The sequence below is a fragment of the Brassica napus genome, chromosome C4 (genome assembly GCF_020379485.1).
Source record: "Brassica napus cultivar Da-Ae chromosome C4, Da-Ae, whole genome shotgun sequence".
Classification (NCBI taxonomy): domain Eukaryota; kingdom Viridiplantae; phylum Streptophyta; class Magnoliopsida; order Brassicales; family Brassicaceae; genus Brassica; species Brassica napus.
Genome location: NC_063447.1, coordinates 33,551,033 through 33,573,101, shown reverse-complemented (window position 1 = coordinate 33,573,101; position 22,069 = coordinate 33,551,033). Strand labels below are relative to the sequence as shown.

Genomic DNA, 22,069 nt, shown 5'->3' with positions numbered 1-22,069 from the left:
GACACATAGAAGCACGAGGTGTAGCGATGCATGCGACCGGGCCATGCGGCCAGACATGTGGAGGACGTGGTGTCTCCTTGCATGGAGCCAGGCCATGCATACAGACAGGTAGAGGGCGTGGTGTCATCCTGCATAAGACTGAGACATGCAGCCAGCCATGTGGAGCACGAGGTGTCGCCGCGCATGCGTCCGGAGCCATGCGAAGCTACACACGGGGTGCCACACGGCTTGTTCCTGATTGGTTGCTGTTTCCTATAAATAGCCCACGACCCCCTCTCATTTGAACACATTCAGAACACTTGAAAGTCAGTTCAAAACATGAGAGAGAAAGCAAAGAAAGAAAGATCGAGTTTCGATAGTTTTCGAGCGATTTAGGCAGTTTTTGAGAACAGTTACTCTGCCGATTTTGAGTCAGCACCTGGAGAAGGTTCTGTTCAACTGAAGAGAGATCAGTTCTAATGGAGACCAGTTCAAGACCATTCTGGATGTGGGTCTGCTTGAGAAGGTCGAGAAAGGGTTCGGATCGCAGAAGTCGGGTTTGGGGTCAAGGTCACAGTCAACCAAAAATTGTGAGTTATAATCGATTGATTGCTGAGTTGTTTTCATGCAGGTTCCTGTTACTTGGAAGTTGGATCATGGCAGGTGACCGGGTCTAACTAAGTAACGGTTTGAATAACTGAGGTTATGTTGATTGAGTTGATGGCATGCTTGTTATTGTTTGAGAACCGTAGTAGCATGCTAACGGTTAGGTTGATTGGTTAGTTAGCGAATGCGGAATGCTTAGATGATATTGATAAGTTGTGGATAGTTAGGTATTCTGGAATTAGTCTTTATGCTAGATTCTGGAATATGATTGATTGTGTTAATTTGCGATTAATACTAGGAACCTTGTGTTATTTTTACCGGGTTTAGTATTAATCATATTTTGGCCATATAGCATTTGTGTAACCCACAATGCTAGGCATGTTTGAGGTGGAATGTTTTGATTGTGTGGTGATTAATACTAGGAACCTTGTGTTATTTTTATCGGGTTTAGTATTAATCGTATATTGGCCGACCACATTTGTGTAACCCACAAAGCTAGGCATATTGGGGTGAGTTAGTGTTCCTTCAGACCTCGTACCCGGCGGGTTCAAGGAAACTCCTTATTCGCTGGATTGGGAAGACTCATATAGACGGGGTCATGGCCTATGGCTGAGTGATTACACGACGGTGTAATGTGGCAGTGACCCGAAGGACTGTGGACTGTCGCGCGGTGACCCGAAGGACTGTGGGCCGCGGTCGGTTGAAAGTTCCTTCTTCTGGCCTTTGTGGTAGGAAGATAGGATATTGCCGATAGTGAAGGAGGAACATAACGTCACCAGAGCCCGAGTTTGTTATATATATTATATCGTGTTTCGGGTTATTGAACCCTGGTTTAAGTCAAATTTGAGTTTGGTGTTGAGCTAGTAATTAGCATATTGCTAGTTATCTTACTATCTTTTTCCAGCTGCGTATTTCTGATATTGCTTATTGTTATTGAGTTGTGTTGTTAGGTGAACCTCTCGCTTTAGATTGTTTGGGGTGGGATAGCGAGGGGTTGTATTTGTTAGTTGGGGATTGTAACTCGCTGAGTAATGCTAGATTACTAACTCCTCACTCGTTGTTGTTTCAGGTGACCAGTAGCAAGCTTGTAGAGGTCGCGGGAGGCTAGGCTGGCTGGTGTAGATTTGCATCTTTTTGGTTAAAGCGTTTCAGACTATAAGTATGTATTTTTGCTTTCTTGGCATGCCACTACTTGTGTAATATTTTGTGTGTTGAAAACCATATAAGATAAATAAAGCGATGTTTTGTGTAAATGCCTTGTTGTTTCTGATATTAGCTTGTCCAAGCTAACACAACGTCAGATTGGGGTACGGGTTGAGAAGCCTTAGGCTTTGGTCTGACGGGACGTGTTAGCGGGCGGACTGGCCTAGTTACGAATTGTACTTTTCGTGACCTTGTCCGGATCGGCCGTTAACCCGTCATGTAGCGCTCCCGATCCTTGGTAGACGGTCGGCCCGTCGGTCATGTTCTTGTTTGATTGTTGGCCGGTGGTTCGACCCATGCCTAGAACGGTTCGGGGGTGTTACAGAGGAGGTATCAGAGCATGGTTTCGTCCATGCGTGACACAAGTGGTTTTTAACGATTTTATCGAGTCAAAGGAGTCGCAAAAAGATGTTTAGGAAACCGGCCGCTTCCCGTAATAGGTTTAATAGGAATAGGACTTACCCTTTTGATTGTGTGCAGATGGCTAATCGTGGGATAGGTGATGATGGACGAGGTCGGATATAGGGAGAGGGTATGGATTGGACAGGCAGAGGATTGGGTTACAGATCTGATCAGGAGGATGGAAATGGCATCAGTGAGATGTCTGGACACGATAGGAGCCCTCTGCAGAGAACAAGATCTTTTCCGATTTACGGTAACAGGACTAGAGTAAGGGAAGACTGTATGGCGAGCATTAGTGCAAGTCGTATTTGGCACCGGAGACATTAACATGATCAATCCGTTCAATCACACCCAAGGCCAGATCAAAACCGTTCCACTGAAGGACCACAAGATCAAGGAGCGGAAAACAACCTGAAGCTTTTACATGACGTGATGACCGAGGCACTTGGTAACCAAGGCAGGCGTACTCAACCCCCTGAAGTTTCCAAGCTATTATCTACCATGAAGAACATTGGATCCTACAAGTTCAAAGGAGGATCCGATCCTATTGAAGCCGACAAGTGGATTACTATGATGGAGAAGAACTTTGAGGCTATGGATTGTCCTAAGGAGTATCAGAAGAAGATCGCGGTGAACTATTTGGAAGGCGACGCAACAGGATGGTGGGACAGTATAGACAGGCAGCGTGGACACACCATCACATCATGGGAATCGTTCAAGGGAGAGTTTGAGAGGAATTATTTTCCTCCAGAAGCGAAGCATCGGTTGGAGCGCCAATTCATGAACCTTGTTCAAGGAGATAGGCCCGTAAGGAGTTATGAGTCGGAATACACAAGGTTGAGGCGACACGTTTTTGATGGGCGTGAAGATGAAGCAACTATGATCTGTAACTTTATGTACGGATTGAAGCCGGAGCTTGGAAGTCGTTTAGCTGGAAGCAACTTTAGCAGCTTATCGGAGTTGGTGGAAAAAGCTGTTAATATTGAGACTGCGTTAGAGGCGGAAAGGAAGACTATACAACATTCTGGTGGACATACCAAGTTTAGCCAAGGAGAAAGGCCGAATTTCAACAAGGGTCCAAGATCTAACAAAGGCAAAGGGCGAGGATTCAGAGGCCAAGCCAACAATCGTGGTAACTCTGGGATATGTTATACATGTGATCAGCCGGGATATATTTCAAGGTTTTGTCCCAAAAACCAGCGGAGTAACCAGCAGGGCTATTCATCGTTAAGGATGGAAGATGTCACTTGTTTCTCTTGCGGTATGAAGGGCCATTATACATCGTCATGTCCAAACAAGCCAGTCCCTGCGACCCCTCTCGCGATCCGAGCTCCTCCTAGCCGTCCAGCTATTGAGCCAGCACCAAAGAAGCAAAACCTAGGAGGTAGAGTTTATGCCTTAGGGATAGAAAACCCAGACAATGCAGGACCGTCAAGCGGTCCCATCACAGGTATTGGGTGCATAACCTCCCCTGTTTATTGAATGGAATTTAGTTGTTGGAACCTAGTTATCATGCTGGTTAAGTATAGATTGCTTGATCGCTATTTTGCGCGTTTAGAAATTTTGGATTGATGGTTGTGCGAATTTTGATTAGTTTTTGTGATTGAAATATTGTTGATTGGGTTACTGTGGCAGGAACCATACATGTTGCTGGTAAACCCACACATGTATTGTTCGACTCGGGGGCAACACATAGTTTTGTGACCCCTGAAGTAGCTGTCCGGTTTTGGGATTGTTTTGTGGTTGACAGGATAAACGTGGCCGTCTTGACCCCCGCAGACCAAACCCTTCAAGAAGATCAGTGTATCAAGAATGTTCCATTGGTCATTCAAGAGAAAGAATTTGTTGCAGATCTGTTAGTCGTGCCTTTGAAAGGGTACGAAGTAATCCTTGGAATGGATTGGTTATCGAGCTACAGAGTTCAGATCGACTGTGGAAAGGGAAGGTTGTTGTTTGACAGAGGTAAACGACCAGAGATGGTGTACTATGGAATTAGTCCTAGTATGACCGTGTCTTTGGTAGCAGCAATGAGGGTACAAGATTTGTTTCAAGATGGGGAAGTATATTTGGTGACCTTATCGGTTAGTGGAGGAGCCACTAATGATGAAGTTAAGGTCGAAAACATAGAAGTGGTCCAAGAGTTTGAGGATATCTTTGCACCACTAAAGGAATTAACTCCACCTCGGATTAATCCCTTTACCATTACTTTGGAGCCTGAAGCAAAACCTATAGCTAAGGCACCATATCGGATGGCACCAGCGGAGTTGGCTGAGCTAAAGAAGCAATTGGAAGATCTATTGGAAAAGGGATTCATTCGGTCGAGCTCTTCACCTTGGGGAGCTCCTGTGCTATTTGTGAAGAAGAAGGACGGAAGCATGAGGTTGTGTATCGATTATCGTGGTATCAACAACATCACGATAAAAGATAAGTATCCTCTTCTGAGGATAGATGAGTTGTTAGACCAACTAAAGGGATCTAGTTGGTTTTCGAAGATTGATTTGGCATCAGGGTATCACCAAATTCCTATTGCCAAGTCGGACATCATGAAGACGGCGTTTCGCACGAGATATGGGCAGTATGAGTTTGTAGTTATGCCCTTTGGTCTCACAAACGCACATGCGGCTTTCATGCACCTGATGAATGAAGTGTTTCACGACTACCTCGATAAGTTCGTGATCATTTTTATTGACGACATCCTGGTGTATTCGAGAAGTAAGGAAGAGCACAAAGAGCATCTGAGACTGGTTATGGAAAGGTTACGGAATCAGAAGCTATTTGCCAAGTTCAGCAAGTGCTCGTTTTGGAAGAGAGAGATAGGATTTCTGGGTCACATAGTATCAGGAGAGGGCATGGCTGCTGATCCAGAAAAGGTCCAAGCCATACGGGAATGGCCTCGACCTACCACTGTGACGGAAGTAAGGAGTTTTCTCGAACTTGCGGGCTATTATCGGAAGTTTGTTAAGGACTTTTCCTCCATTGCAAAGCCTTTAACTAAACTTACCGGTAAAGGAGTTCCTTTCTTATGGGTGGAAGAAACCGAGAAGGCTTTCAAGAAGTTGAAGGAAGCTCTCACGACCGCACATGTGTTAGCTTTGCCCGAGCAAGGTAAACCTTACATGGTTTACACGGATGCTTCACGAGTTGGGTTAGGTTGTGTTCTTATGCAAGATGGACGAGTCATTGCATATGCTTCATGACAACTACGGAAGCATGAGGATAACTACAGTACACATGACTTGGAGTTAGCGACCGTGGTGTTCGCTTTGCGAATTTGGAGATCGTACTTGTATGGAGAAGAAGTGGAGGTATACACGGATTACCAAAGTCTTAAATACCTCTTCACTCAGCCAGATCTCAACCTGCGCCAGCGTAGGTTGATGTTAGGAGTTTTCAAAGCTCCCAAGATAAATGTTGTAGTATAAAAGATTGTCGAACCAGTTCTGAGAGATATCAAAGCACCGAGAATGCAAGTAATCACTTAATCTAAGTGCAACCAATGATTTAGATGGGTTTTTAAACTATAACTAACTAAAAGGAATAACTAAATGATACTTTCTTAACTATGGGAAAAGAGAACTCATGGATATAGGGATTAGACCTCGGGTGATCAAGTTTCGAACTAAGGATGGCAAACGATCAATCAAACTATCAACCTTAAGCTTAGACACAATCCTAAACAAACTCTATGTCTAGATGAATGTTCATTTACTAACACAATTCAAACAATAAATGTCTTTGGTTGAATAATATGAAAGCAATCATAACTACCAAGTCCAATGGCTATCTTAGCACCTATAACAACAAATGTCTTTGGCAAAGTATGCTAAAAGCTTAGAAGAGTTGTCTCGGGCATTTCCTCGAACACCTTTCGGGTGAGAAATGCCTAAGGATCAACAACTGAGTGGCCAACTCAGAAAATGCATTATGTTCACTCTGTTAGCAAGGAAATATGAATGATCTACACTAAAACATCCTAGCTCTAACCTAATCACCCTTAATCTCCCTAACCCATGAATTCAAAAGGTGATTACTCACTAATCTCCGTGATTCCTCTTAAACCCATGTTGGATTTCAGATTAATCATGTAGAGACACACAGAAAATAGATATTTCAATAACAAAACTGATCAATTGATTCAAGAGATGACTTTCCAAAGGTTTTTGGTGGTTTTTCTTAAGAACAAAGATGATCTGCCTCCTGGTGGCTTACAGAGTATTAAAACATAGGTTTAGAAAATAAAAACGTGCATAATGAAATGACCAAAAGGCCCTTGAGAAATCATAAGTTCGAGCAGAAATAAGACGCGCAGCGACCTCCGCTCGTCCCTCCGACAAGTCGCTCCATGCTTCGGGAGCGACCTCGCTGTGTCGCTGCGAGAGGTCGCTCCGGACTCGTTCTCGCGTCTCCGGGTGATGAAAACGCGAGCGACTCTTCCCTGTCGCTCTGGTAAGGTCGCTCCATGCTTCGGGAGCGACCTCGCTGTGTCGCTGCGAGAGGTCGCTCCGGACTCGTTCTCGCGTCTCCGGGTGATGAAAACGCGAGCGACTCTTCCCTGTCGCTCTGGTAAGGTCGCTCTGATAGGGAGATCAGAGCGACTTGATGGTGTCGCTCCCGTGCGCTGCTCGCCCAATGATCACTTAAAACACTTCTTTTGAACTCCAAATGCACCCAAATGTCTCCAAGAACTCCATGTGGTACTCCAATACCTGATAAGGACTCATGTATGCAAAATGCAACCTAAACATGGCTAAATCCTAATCTATATGATCAAAATGCACATGGGTGAATGGATAAAACAATAGAAATATGCAAGATATCAACTCCCCCAAACTTGTTCTTTACTTGTCCACAAGTGAACTTTCTAGAACTCATAGGGAGAGAGGTTTGAAGGTGGGAGCTCATAGCCAAAAGAAACACAACTAGCAAACACAATTAGCACACTCTCTTATTACACTCTAGCTTCTCTAGGCCTATCTCAACTCCTTTTGCCCCTACACTCATCATCAAGCATCCACACATTCAAATCAACCAACTCTCACATTCATTAAGCACAAAACATCTAGTGAATTCTTGCAAATGGTCAGTCGGTCCAAGTCATTTGGGTAAGGGAAGGCTTTTATTCAAGTGATTCAAGAGGTTCGAAACATAAAATCTTTAAGGTGGTTTACTCTCGAAACAAGTAGCCTTGACATTGCACATAATATATCTAAGAAAGGGACCAACTCATGCATACAATGCTCAATCTCCATTGTTCTACCCTTTTCCCAAACATACAATTACATAATCTTTCCCCAATGTCAAGCCCAACTCACATCTCTCACCAGAAGATCTCAAGAACACCCTGCACACAAAACTCTTTTCTTTGAAATCTCATAAGGATTTTTCTCAACTTCAAAACAAAACTTAGCTCTAAACAGTTTTGCTAGCCCTTTTTTTTTTTTTTTTTTTTTATATATATATATATATTTTTTTTTTCTTTTTCTTTTTTTTTTCGGGGGCCAAGACTTTTCATAAACTGAGCTAGAAGTTTCTCTACTTATCCCATAAAGACTAGTCAATTAAGCACAAGAGTTCACTCTTTTCCTTCCACTTTCTCATACTCCCAAATCAAACTTTACAACACTCACCCCCATCTATGGCTAGACAATGATGTGCCTAATCTAGCAAGAATGAAGATCAAGCATTGTCGTTCCCGATACTCTCAACATTATGCACATGTAAGACTTTCCTAAGAAGGCCTCACTCATCAAACAATGAAAGCTTAAAAGGAGGGAAAGGTTTTTGGGAGTGGTCTACCACTAGAGTTTGTCAAAAAAGATTGGCATAAAAGATGTGACAACTCAAGTGTGTATAGCCATGACTCAGTACACAAGGGACCCTAAGCAAGAAGCATTAAGTTCGTTTAGTTCAAATAGGGTTGTAGTTGGCTTCAAAGACTAGGTTTCAGCAATCAACAAGTTTCAAGAAGAGTTTTCAAGGCACGAAACATACAAGTCTTTTCGAGAGGTGCATAGCTTTTCAGGTGAAACGTAGTGTTCTTTATAAGGCATTTAAAATCATTGCTCCCAATGCAAGTGAATGCAACCTATATGCTCTAGACTCTCCTAGAAATGCAAAATGATGCAAACTAAATGAATTTGTTTTTTTTTTTTTATGCAAATAGGTATGCAATGCATGACTCCATGAAACAACATCAAAGCAAACATGATCAAATGCTTGGTACCTCCCCCAAACTTGAGTTACACAGTCTCTGTGTTGTCAAGTAAAGAGAGAGATACCGAAAAGAAAACTAATATGCAAAAAGGAAATGGTATATACAAGGGAGAGAAAGAAGTACCTCCTATGGATAGTAGGTGGGGGCAGATGCCCCAGCATCGTCGTCGTCAGGTGGGAAGGTGGTGTAGTAACCACCGGATGCTGAACCGGAGCCTCCATACCATGGTTGGCTCTCAACCTCGTCAATCTCGACCTCACTATCAGAAGAAGCGAGGGATGGGGACTTGTTACCGGAAGTGGAAGGTTGAGTGGGTGGGTTCCTCCACTTACGCTGAAGCTGCGCAGCAGTGAGGGGGAAGCCAAGAGCATCAGGCGGAGGTGGAGGCTGGGGGTTTGAGGTGTTCGCGAAAGCGAAGTCTGCTGAGCTACATCCAGCTATTCCTCCCCTGGTTAAGACATCAGCTACTTTCTTCATGAATTTGGCTGAGGTCTTTGCCTGCTTCTTTACTGTCTTGCTTAGCGCCTTGCACTTATCCTTCAGCTTTTCTATCGTTCTGTCCTGAGCCTTGTTCCACCTCTGAAGGCGACCAATGTGGTCATGAGCATCACGAAGAGCTCCAGGGGGAAGAACTCCGTCATGTGGTTTGAAGTAGTAGCGCGGAGGTCCATAGATATGCTCAGAAGGGTCTGCAACAGGCGAGTCATGTCGCGTAGGAACACTCCTTCTCCTTGATGGAGCAGCATGAACTGGATCGAGAGGCCCGTGTTCTCCAAGAAAGTACTCCTGGGGTATGTTGAAGCTGATAGCTCCAGGTATCTCTAAACTCGTCAGGTTCCGGTTTGGAAGAACCACTTCGACTGGCTTGCCCTGCAAGTAGTAGTGGTAGACGTAGTCCTTCCCATACATCCCACTAAAATAGGTAGCAATCCTCAAGTAGGTGCCATCAATGAACTTAGGTCCCGCTGCGTCCTTTCCCAAGGGAACATTCAGAAATTGGAGCAGTGGTGTGATCATTCCACCTATCCCCATCTTTGGGCGCGAATCAGTGGTGTACCACGCCCAGTCTCTGTAGTGCTGGAGACGACCCACAAAGAAACTGACCATCCCGAAGGTAGCATAGATGTCGGTGCTGGGAAGGGGTAAAACTCCAGGTTGGGCGTAGGGACGGATAGCCGGACAGAGCAGTCGCATGTCTTCCTCAGTAACCGTACCAGCTTGCTTCCGTGGGTAGAATGCATGGACGAGCATCCTGTGGAGGTAACGTACGGACGGGTGTCGGATGTGTGAGTTCTTGTCAGCCCCGGTAGTGTGTTTGTTTCCAGTGATCAACTTCCAAAGCTCCGTGGGAAGGTTCTCACACTTGGGTAGGGAGTGGTCTTCTAGGTCTTGGAACCCCATGACTCTCCCAATGTCCTTGAAGTTCATGTTGTATTCTCGTCCATTGACCTTGAAACTGATTTTGCCCCATCCTTGCCTCACATGCGCGGTGTCGTGGTAAGTGACCGCAAGAGAAGATAAGAACTGACAAGTGACATCCTTGTAGAAAGGATATGCCATGGTGAGGAGTTTTGGCATCTTCAAATGTCCTAGCATCTCCTCAATGTCAGATTCAAGACCCAACTCCTTCAGCAGATCAAGGTCGGCGAACCTGGTTGGAGTCCAAGTGACCTCATTCTTCAAGTGATCATACAGCTCCTCCACAGATGGAGTTTTCGCCCTATCTCGATCAACCGCAACCCCTTTGCCTTTGGACATCTTGGCTTTCTTCGTAGGTGCCTGCTCATCAGCACTCTCAGTTTCACTTTCCTCATGGTTGGGAACTGCTACACTTTTCCCTGCCCTCTTCTCCTGTTCTTTCGATTTCCTTGCAGCCAAAGTCTGCTGTCGAACAGTCTTCTGCGTCCCTGAGCCAGTTGGCTCGCAGGCTAAAGCTTTTCCTCTTAGTGCAAACTCTTGTCTTTCAGCTTCTTGCCTCTCAGCTTCCAACTTTCCCTTTGTCTTCTTAACCATTTTCACCTGAAAAATTAAAAACTTGAAAAGAGATAAGTAGATGGAAGTAAAGAAGGGCAAGACTTTGCAAGTGAAAATTGCAAAAGTGAACTTAACAAATGAATTATAATTTAAACTCAAGTTCAACACAATGCAACAATTCTCACTCTTGTAACACCTTAACGCATCTAGTTCACCCACAAACACACCCAATTAAGGTCAAATTCGAAAACCCCCAAATCCATGAACCTTAATTTTGCCAAAGTGCAAATTAAACTCAATTTCACCATTTATTCGACAACCCAACTTGATAGATAAGCTTTCCCTAGTCTATTTCACCACAATCTAGCAAGAAAATGACCAAATTTTGATTTTCAAATCCTAGGGTTCATGGACCTACGAATTTGAATTTAAAAACTCAATACCTTGCTTTGGATGAAAGAAAATGGTGAATGGGTAGTGAGGAATAGGCTACAGGGACGAAAGCTTGGATTTAGAAACAAGAACTAGTTGATTTGGGTGAGAATTGAGAAAGTTTTGGGATTTTTGGTGTGGGTGAGTTTGAGAGAGTTTGAGAGTTTGTGAGAGGAGGGGAGAGAGAGAGAGATGGAGTCGCGGGGGTTGGGGGTAGGTTTAGGGTCGTCCGGTTCGGTCTAGGAGTGGTTAGGGTCGGTTTACATGAATTAAACCAGGGTTTAGAGTTAGAAAACTTACCTGGACCGGTTCGGGAGCGACGTGAGGGTGTCGCTGCGAGAGGTCGCTCCCGAGTCGTTTTCTCGCGTCGTGATTCGACGAAAACGCGAGCGACCTTGGAGTGTCGCTCTCGTAACCTCGCTCTGGATTTGGAGCGACTTCGAGGTGTCGCTCTAGAACGTCGCTCCAGGCCAGTTTTTGAGCTCCGTGACGACGAAAACGCGAGCGACCTTGGAGTGTCGCTCTCGAAACCTCGCTCTGGAGCGACTTCAAGGTGTCGCTCTAGGACGTCGCTCCAGGCCAGTTTTTGAGCTCCGTGATGACGAAAATGCGAGCGACCTCGAGGTGTCGCTCCCGTGACGTCGCTCCCAGCTGGAGCGACTTCATGTGCTCGCTCTGAGAGGTCGCTCCGAGAGTGTTTTTTGGAGCACAAAACGTCTTTAAGCCGAGCGACCTCGAGGTGTCGCTCCCGTAACGTCGCTCCCAGCTGGAGTGACTTCGAGGTGTCGCTGTGAGACCTCGCTCCCACGCACGATTTTTGCTCAAACCTGCATCGATCAAGCACCTGCACACGACTTCTCTCTCTTTTTTTTTTTTTTATGCTATAAGATGAAAATGAAAATACCAATGCAATATATACAAGGATACGCATGGGACTTCCTCCCAAGTGAGCTTGTTTTAAGTCTTTAGCTTGACTTTGCCTCTTTTTGGATCAGGCCGGGGTAGGGTCAGACAGTGGAGTTGAAACCCCATCTTCCTCTGGTGCAGTAGCCATGTAGAGCTTAACCCTTTGCCCATTGACTGTGAAGTCTCTTCCATCAGTACTCCACAAAACTATTGCTCCATATGGCCTAACCTCTTTGACTTTGAAAGGACCTGACCACCTTGACTTAAGCTTTCCTGGAAATAGCTTCAGCCTAGAGTTGTAGAGAAGAACTTGATCTCCTTCTTTAAACTCTCTCTTCAGGATATTCTTGTCATGGAAAGCTTTAGTCTTCTCCTTGTAGATCCTTGAGTTCTCAAAAGCATCCATTCTTATCTCATCAAGCTCATGTAGCTGAAAAATCCTTTTCTCCTTGGCACTCTTGATGTCAAAGTTCAGCAACTTTATTGCCCATAGTGCCTTGTACTCAAGCTCCACTGGCAGATGGCAAGCTTTCCCATACACTAGGTTGAAAGGTGTGGTGCCCAGTGGTGTCTTGTACGCTGTCCTATAAGCCCAAAGTGCATCATCAAGCTTATTGGACCAATCCTTCCTTGTGATCCCCACAATCTTCTCCAAGATAGACTTGATCTCCCTGTTAGAAATCTCAACTTGGCCACTTGTTTGGGGGTGATAAGGAGTTGCCACCTTGTGCTTCACACCATTCTTCTTGAGAAGTCCCTCAAGCAGTTTGTTAATGAAGTGGGAACCTCCGTCACTGATCACAACTCTTGGGACTCCAAACCTTGGAAAGATGATGCTCTTGAACATCTTGGTTACAACTCTAGCATCATTGGTGGGGCTTGCAATAGCTTCCACCCATTTGGAGACATAATCAACAGCCACAAGGATGTATTTGTTTCCAAAAGATGATGGAAATGGTCCCATGAAGTCAATACCCCACACATCAAACACTTCAACTTCAAGGATTGGATTCTGAGGCATCTCATTCCTCTTGGTGATGTTTCCTCTTCTTTGGCAAGAATCACACTTTGAAACAAAGTCTTGTGTATCCTTGAACATATGTGGCCACCAGAATCCAGCTTGTAACACTTTCGCAACTGTCTTGAAGGTGGCAAAGTGGCCTCCATAAGATGATCCATGACACTGTGTAAGGATCCCATCAATCTCCTCATTTGCAACCACTCTTCTATAAAGCTGATCCTTGCAGAGAATGTAGAGATAGGGTTCATCCCAGTAGTATCTCTTCACATCCTTGTAGAACTTCTTCTTGGCATAGCCCACAAGATTCAAAGGTTCTCTTCCTGTGGCTAGGTAGTTCACCAAATCAGCATACCAAGGTTCCTTCTCTTCTGTTGCCTTGACTTCTTCCAGCTTCCTACCAGTCTCACAAACTGCTATCACTGCTTCAATAGCCATGATCTGCTCCTCAGGAAGTCCTTCGTCAATAGGAATACCAGACTCTACCCTCAACCTGGACAAATGATCAGCTACACCATTCTCAACTCCTGGCTTGTCCTTAATCTCCATATCAAACTCTTGAAGCAAAAGGATCCACCTCAAAAGCCTGGGTTTTGCATCCTTCTTGGCCAAAAGGTGTCTCAAGGCAGCATGATCTGTGTAGACAATGACTTTAGACCCAACCAAGTAGCTCCTGAACTTCTCAAAGGCAAAAACAATTGCCAGCATCTCCTTCTCTGTTGTGGCATACCTCATCTGAGCATCATTGAGGGTTTGGCTGGCATAGTAGATCACATGGGTTTTGCCATCTTTCTTCTGCCCCAAAACAGCTCCTACAGCATAGTCACTAGCGTCACACATGATCTCAAAAGGGAGATCCCAATCAGGTGGCTGGACAATTGGAGCACTAATGAGTTCACCTTTCAGCTTCTTGAAAGCTTGTAGACATTCCACATCAAAACTGAAGGTGGCTTCCTTGCACAGCAGCCTGGTCAAAGGTCTAGTGATCATGGAGAAGTCCTTGATGAACCTCCTGTAGAACCCAACATGACCAAGAAAACTCTGGATGTCTTTCACTGTCTTTGGTGGGGGCAAACCAACCATAACATCGATTTGGCTTTATCCACCTCAATCCCCTTCTCTGAAATCTTGTGTCCCAGCACAATCCCTTCCTTGACCATGAAGTGACACTTCTCCCAATTCAGCACAAGGTTGGTGTCTTCACATCTCTGTAGGACCCTGCACAAGTTTGACAAACAAGCAGAAAACGAAGATCCGTAGACAGAGAAATCATCCATAAATACCTCCACAACATCCTCAATCAGATCAGAGAAAATTGACATCATGCACCTTTGAAAGGTGGCTGGAGCATTACATAGACCAAATGGCATCCTTCGATATGCAAAGGTACCATAGGGACATGTGAATGTCGTTTTCTCTTGATCATTGGGATGTATGGGGATTTGGAAAAATCCTGAGTACCCATCAAGAAAGCAATAGAATGGGTGATTTGCAAGTCTCTCAAGCATCTGATCAATAAATGGTAATGGGAAATGATCCTTTCTAGATGCGGAGTTTAGTTTTCGGTAATCAATGCACATTCTATGACCTGTGATGGTTCTTGTTGGTATCAATTCATCCTTGTCATTTTTAATCACAGTGATACCACCTTTCTTTGGTACAACATGCACAGGTGATACCCATTTAGAATCTGAGATAGGGTAAATAACACCAGCATCTAAGAGTTTAAGAATCTCTTTCTTTACAACATCCTTCAGGTTAGGATTTAACCTTCTTTGATGCTCGATAGAAGTCATTGATTCATCCTCAAGATGTATCCTATGCATGCACAAAGAGGGTGATATTCCCTTGATGTCATCCAGTGAGTAACCTATTGCCTTTCTAAATCTTTTAAGCGTTTTCAAAAGTTCAGATAGCTCAGTTTCAGTAAGTTCACTACTCACAATGACAGGATAAGTTTCATTAGGACCAAGGAATGCATACCTTACACCATGGGGGAGAGGTTTAAGCTCCACTTTAGGTGCCTTAAGCTCACTCCAGTCATCTTGCTGGGTGTCATCTTGCTGAGTGGCTGAGACTTCTTGGTGAACCATCTGTGGAAGCTCCTCGTACTGATCCTTACTGACAAACCCCTGGTGTGAATCCAGCATCATCCCATAGGCAGTACTCTCCAGGTTCTCAATCACCTCAGCCTCTCTCTCTACAGTCAAAGCATGCTGTAGAGGGTCCTCTAGTGACAACTCTTCAAGGAGTTCATCAGCAAGGGCGTCCATCTCTTCAATGTAGAACACTTGCCCTTGAACTGTTGGCCTCCTCATTACCTCCTTGATGTCAAAATGGAGAATGTGCCCTTTACCCAGATGGAGATCAATCTTGCCTTCTTTCACATTAACAATAGCTCCTGCTGTGGCTAAGAAAGGCCTTCCAAGGATTAAAGGGTCTTGAGCTTCTTCACCCATTTCAAGCACCACAAAGTCTGTAGGGATCTCATAATTTCCAACCATCACTGGGAGGTCCTCTAAGATACCCACAGGGTACTTCACTGAACGATCAGCCAATACCAGAGAAAGTCTACACTTCTTGTACTGAGTGAAGCCGAGCTTCTTAGCAACAGATAGGGGCATCAAGCTGACACTAGCTCCCAAATCGCAGAGACATCTATCAAATACCATAGGTCCAAGAGCACAAGGTAATGTGAAGCATCCTGGATCTTCTAGCTTCTTTGGAATGACAAGCCTCTGAATGATAGCACTGCACTCATGAGTGAGAATCACCATGCCCTCCATCTCTTTCTTCTTTGCAGCTACAACATCTTTCAGGAACTTGCTGTATTGAGGAATCAGCATGAAAGCATCAATAATGGGCATTGTGACCTGGACTTCACTCATTTGCTTTTCAAATAGAGCTTGGTACTTCTCTAGCAGCTGCCTCTTGAATCGACCTGGGAATGGGAGCTTGGGTTCATAGGCAGGAGGAACAAAAGAACTTTCACTTGCAGGAGTGACAACTTCACCATCCTTAACTGTTTTCTTCTCTTCTCCAACCTTTCCTTTTCCTTTGGCTTCCACTATCTTCTCCAAGATCTCGTCATTGATCTTCTCATCAACAATCACCACTTCATCATCTATGTTGATGGCAACCCCCTCACTTTGTTTCTCAGCATCCTTGGTGAGAGCTCTCTGAGGTAACTCCTTACCACTCCTGAGAGTGATAGCTTTCATGGTTTCCTTTGGGTTTTGCTCAAATTTTCCAGGTAGAGAACCTTGTTGGCGATTTTGTTGAGTGTTCATGGCAGCAAACTGGTTCTCCAAAGCTCTGAACTTGTTGTTGAGCTCATTGTAGCTCCCATCAATCTTTGAGTGAAGGTTCTTCAACTCATAGCCAACATGCTTCTCACTTCTTGTTTGAGACTCCAGGATTTGTTTCAGTAGAGCTTCAGTGTTGCTGACTTGAGGAGTTGAGGTAGAGGGGTTAGATTGCTGTTGGGAAGAATGGTTGCCCTTGTTGTTGAAACCAGGAGGAGGGTTTTGCTGAGGTTGATAGCTGCCTTGCTGATTATTCCGAGGCTGATAACCACTCTGTTGGTTGTTGGAATAGGATTTCTGTTGGTAGTTGTTGTACTGAAAGTTGGGCTCTTTCTTGTACCAGCTACCATTGTTGTTGATGAAACACAGCTCTTCCTGACCTTCCAAACCCTCAACTTCATGGACAACAACTGGTGTCTCTTGGCTTGGGCTGCCAACAAAGTGCAGCTGCTCTTGGGTAGCTTTATCAGCAATGAGGATGTCTATCTTATCATGTAGAGCCTTCAACTCCTTCCTCGTCTGCTTATCATCTGTTCTACTACCTCTGTCGTGGTCTCCACTGTAGACTGCATCACTCTTAACCATGTTGTCAACCAGCTCCTCTGCATCCTCCTCAGTTCTCCCCAAGAAGAACCCATTGCTAGCTGTATCCAGTCTGGCCCTGTACTTAGGAAGAGCACCACGGTAGAATGTGCTCAGCAAACTCTCCTTAGAGAAACCATGGTGTGGGCATTGAGCTTGGTAGCCCTTGAATCTCTCCCAGGCTTCACTGAAGCCTTCTAAGTTCTTCTGTTGAAAGCTGGAAATCTCGTTTCTCAGCTTAGCAGTTCTTGAAGTAGAGAAGAACTTCTCCAAGAATGCTTTCTTGCAATCATCCCAAGTGGTGATGGAGTCGCTGGGTAGAGACTTCTCCCACTGACGTGCCTTATCCCCCAAAGAGAAGGGAATAGCTTGAGCTTTAAGGCATCTTCGGACACACCATTGGTTTTTGACAACCCACAGTAGCTGTCGAACCTGTCCAAGTGATCAAATGGATCCTCTAGAGCCAAGCCATGATACTTGTTGTTCTCGATCACGTTGAGGAGTCCTGATTTGATCTCAAAGTTGTTGGCTGCCACAGCGGGTGCTCGGATTCCCAATCTATGACCATGAATGTTGGGGCGGTCGTAAGTGCCAATGGGTCGAGCTGCTCGCTGTTGGTTAGCTGGAGCATTGTTATTAGCGCCATTGACGCCGCATCATGCTGATGAACGTCTCCCATATCAGTGTTCAGTCTTTGCAGTTGAGCCTGTTGCTCTTCTTCTCTTTTCTTTCTAGCACACTCTCTCTCTAAAGCTCTGATGTCTGCAGCTCGTGGAACTAGGTTTGATGGACCCTTGCTCCGCAAGTTCATACACCTGTAGATTAAAGGGAGGTGAAAAAGAATCAGTAACAAAAGAAAATAAAAATGACTTAGTCTCAAGCAATTGACTAAATCTCAATGTTTAAATCTACTCAGAATTTGGCAACGGCGCCAATTTGATGTTAGGAGTTTTCAAGGCTCCTAAGACAAATGTTGTAGTATAAAATGATTGTCGAACCAGTTCTGAGAGATATCAAAGCACCGAGAATGCAAGTAATCACTTAATCTAAGTGCAACCAATGATTTAGATGGGTTTTTAAACTATAACTAACTAAAAGGAATAACTAAATGATACTTTCTTAACTATGGAAAAGAGAACTCATGGATATAGGGATTAGACCTCGGGTGATCAAGTTTCGAACTAAGGATGGCAAACGATCAATCAAACTATCAACCTTAAGCTTAGACACAATCCTAAACAAACTCTATGTCTAGATGAATGTTCATTTACTAACACAATTCAAACATCAAATATCTTTGGTTGAATAATATGAAAGCAATCATAACTAGCAAGTCCAATGGCTATCTTAGCACCTCTAACAACAAATGTCTTTGGCAAAGTATGCTAAAAGCTTAGAAGAGTTGTCTCGGGCATTTCCTCGAATACCTTTCGGGTGAGAAATGCCTAAGGATCAACAACTGAGTGGCCAACTCAGAAAATGCATTATGTTCACTCTGTTAGCAAGGAAATATGAATGATCTACACTAAAACATCCTAGCTCTAACCTAATCACCCTTAATCTCCCCAACCCATGAATTCAAAAGGTGATTACTCACTAATATCCATGATTCCTCTTAAACCCATGTTGGATTTCAGATTAATCATGTAGAGAAACACAGAAAATAGATATTTCAATAACAAAACTGATCAATTGATTCAAGAGATGACTTTCCAAAGGTTTTTGGTGGTTTTTCTTAAGAACAAAGATGATCTGCCTCCTGGTGGCTTACAGAGTATTAAAACATAGGTTTAGAAAATAAAAACGTGCATAATGAAATGACCAAAAGGCCCTTGAGAAATCATAAGTTCGAGCAGAAATCAGGCGCGCAGCGATCTTCCTTGTCGCTCTGGTAAGGTCGCTCCATGCTTCGGGAGCGACCTCGCTGTGTCACTGCGAGAGGTCGCTCCGGACTCGTTCTCGCGTCTCCGGGTGATGAAAACGCGAGCGACTCTTCCCTGTCGCTCTGGTAAGGTCGCTCTGATAGGGAGATCAGAGCGACTTGATGGTGTCGCTCCCGTGCGCTGCTCGCCCAATGATCACTTAAAACACTTTTTTTGAACTCCAAATGCACCCAAATGTCTCCAAGAACTCCATGTGGTACTCCAATACCTGATAAGGACTCATGTATGCAAAACGCAACCTAAACATGGCTAAATCCTAATCTATATGATCAAAATGCACATGGGTGAATGGATAAAACAATAGAAATATGCAAGATATCATAGGTGGATGGAGTTTGTGGCATACTAAGATATAAGGATTCGCTACCATCCTGGTAAAGCGAATGTTGTTGCAGACGCCTTAAGTCGAAGAAAGTTGTACGCAGATTTAGAGAAAGAAGTGGAGCTGTTGAACCAAGAATTGAAACAAGTAAATTTGGTCGTTTTGAAAGGGCAAGCGAGCGAGCCATTGGGACTTCAAGCGGTGAACCAGGCCAGCTTGATTCTGAGAATTCGAGAAGAACAACTTAAGGATGAGAAGCTATTGAAGATTGCTGAGGAACTCAAAGGACAAGGTGGGCCAAATAGTGCTGGATACTACTTGTCGGAGGATGGAACCTTGCTAATTAATGGGAGTATCACGGTTCCTAAAGGACAAGGGCTGAGAGATGAGATACTAAGGATTGCTCACCATTCTTTACTTAGTATCCATCCTGGAAGTTCGAAGATGTACCGAGACGTGAGAAGATACTATCATTGGCCGGAAATGAAGAGATCAGTAGCGCAATGGGTCGCGCAGTGTGCAACTTGCAACAAGTTAAGGTCGAACATCAAGTTCCAGGAGGATTATTGCAGAGTCTTCCGATACCTCAATGGAAATGGGACTCTATTTCCATGGATTTCATCACTGGATTACCCACTGCTCCAGGTAGATCGAACAACTCGATATGGGTGATTGTGGATAGGTTAACCAAGGTTACACACTTGTTGCCTATGCGGGACACTGATAAAGTTGAAGTGCTGGCCGAGCTGTACATCGACCAAATTGTGAAGTTACATGGTGTACCCTCAGACATCGTCTCAGATAGCGATCCAAGGTTCACGGCATCATTCTGGGAAGCACTGCAAGAAGCCTTGGGAACTAAACTATTCAGAAGTACGGCGTTCCATCCAGAAACAGATGGCCGAACGGAGAGAACCATTCGGACCATCGAGGACATGCTTCGGATGTGTATTCTCGATTGGGCAGGAACTTGGGAGAAGCATTTACCGTTGGTCGAGTTCTCATATAACAACAGTCATCATTCGAGCATAGGGATTGATAGAACCCAGGACCTGGACCAGGACGTGGAGCAGACTCAGCATGGTGACCAGGACGATAAGATCAGTCCAGCTGAGGTTCAGCCATTCAGCCGTACCAGATCAACGGACAGAGCCGTGTACCGGATCGACCCGCGTGCACCCGGACGTGACCTAAGGATGGATCCACGACCTGATGACCGAATCAGCCGAACCACAGGCGTTCTTCCCCGACCCATTCGCCATTCTAGAGCCAACAGTCAAGCCAGAACCCATGATCATCGAGAAGAATCAGATTCCGGACTTAGCCTGTCTTTCCTGGCCCGTTTGGGACGTACCGCACACCCGGATCAGGCTGATCACGACATTTCTAACCACTTTAATGATTTCATGATGATCGATGCTTCCAACTACACCAAAGGAAGGATACTTAAGCTCTCTGAAGATTTGGTTCGAGCTATCTCTTCATCCGTTCATGGATCATCGACGATCAACCATGCGGGCAGCCTTACGTCCGTCCTGCTCCTTACCGCGGACGACCTGATCACCACAGAATGAACCTAGACATCTTTATGAATCTGGACCAGTCAACATAAGAATCCGCACCTTGACCATTCTTAGTCAAATTTCGAAATTCTATGTCTTGTTTTCATTCATTTCTATTTTCTATGTTGTCTTAATGTTTCTTTGACTCACAAACCTTATAAGTATGTGATGATCCCCTTAATAAAAAAGGACATCGATTTTCCTTTGCTTATTTTTGAGTCTTCTCTCATTGTTCTTTGCTTAGAACATTCATACTTCTCTTGGTGAGGTCATCTCCAAGCGAACCACTTCGTTGTGTTGGACCGGTGCGTCACATCCGGCAACCTTCGAATCTCTGGTAGTATCTTTGGGCTATTCCGCAACCCTTAGTGTCACCCCTCGATCCATCAGTTCTCAATCCCCTCAGATCTGAGTTCATATCAACCATACCGAAAGAGTCAAATTTTGGTTCTATCAATTGGTATCAGAGCCACTCTCTCGGTAACTCTTTTTTTTTAATCCATTTCATCTCATCTTCCATATTCGTCAACTAAATTTCTTATCTATCTATCTTGAACCCCGGCCCCTCATTACCCCCATATAAAAAAAAAAGATATTCCGAAGTTTGATTTGTTTGTGGTGTGGTGGTGGAAGAGAAAGCCTACTGGCCGAAGAGAAATCCGGCCTTTGAGGTGGTTAAGGCGGGTTCCCCTCTAAATCTCTTATCTTTCTCTCTTGATCTTTTGTGGTTCACTTGGATTTGCTCATTGGGTGATCTAGTTTGCTCTCTTAGAACTTTGGGAGGAACTCTCTTGTGTGATTAAAATTGAGTGAAACACGTGTGTGGGTGAGGATAAACACCTGAGTGTGTGAGGGTTTTAATATAACTTTACCTTGTTTAAGTTTTCAGGTAACCATGGATAGTGAAGAAGAAAGAAACCGACCCGGAAATTCATATGCCGGATTATCTAACTTGCAAATACGTGCTCTCAATGATTCTATGTCTAACTTGTTGAATACAGGTTTGGAGGCGATCCATCAGAGGCTAGATGAACTTCAGGGCCGTCCAACTCAGTCACGAACCAGAACCAGACGTGACCATCCAAGGAGGAACAGCCGGTCCGACCTAGAAATCCGAGAAGAGTCTTATGATGATGATCGATCTATCAACCAACCAAGGAGAGTTCCTAGGCATCAAAACCGAGGTGATGTCAATCCTTTTGGTAGAAATGAAAGAACCAATGATGGCTTGGATGGGTTGAAATTGAAAATTCCAAATTTTGATGGCAAAATGATCTGGATGCTTTTCTTGAATGGGAAAGAAAAATTGAACTTGTGTTTGATTGTCAAAAAATTTCTGACATTAAAAAGGTTAGACTTGCTGCTGCTGAGTTTACTGGCTATGCTATTAACTGGTATGATCGAGTTGTGACTAGCAGGAGGAGAGCAGGTGAGGCGCCAGTTGATACATGGGATGAGCTTTCCATGCTGATGCGGAGACGCTTTGTTCTCGACCATTACCACCGAGATCTACACCATAAACTCAGGCGTTTGCTTCAAGGTTCTAAGTCAGTTGAGGACTATCAGCAGGAGATGGAGACCTTGATGATCAAAGCTGATGTAGAAGAGCCCTTAGACGCCA

General features: G+C 44.5%; 1 non-coding gene across 1 annotated transcript; it reads left to right on the top strand.

Moving 5' to 3' along the window:
- The first annotated feature begins 16,754 nt into the window (after positions 1 to 16,754).
- Positions 16,755 to 16,861, top strand: LOC125586559. The gene has a single exon (XR_007323096.1). It is a non-coding gene; the product is annotated as a small nucleolar RNA R71 (small nucleolar RNA).
- Positions 16,862 to 22,069: the final 5,208 nt, after the last annotated feature.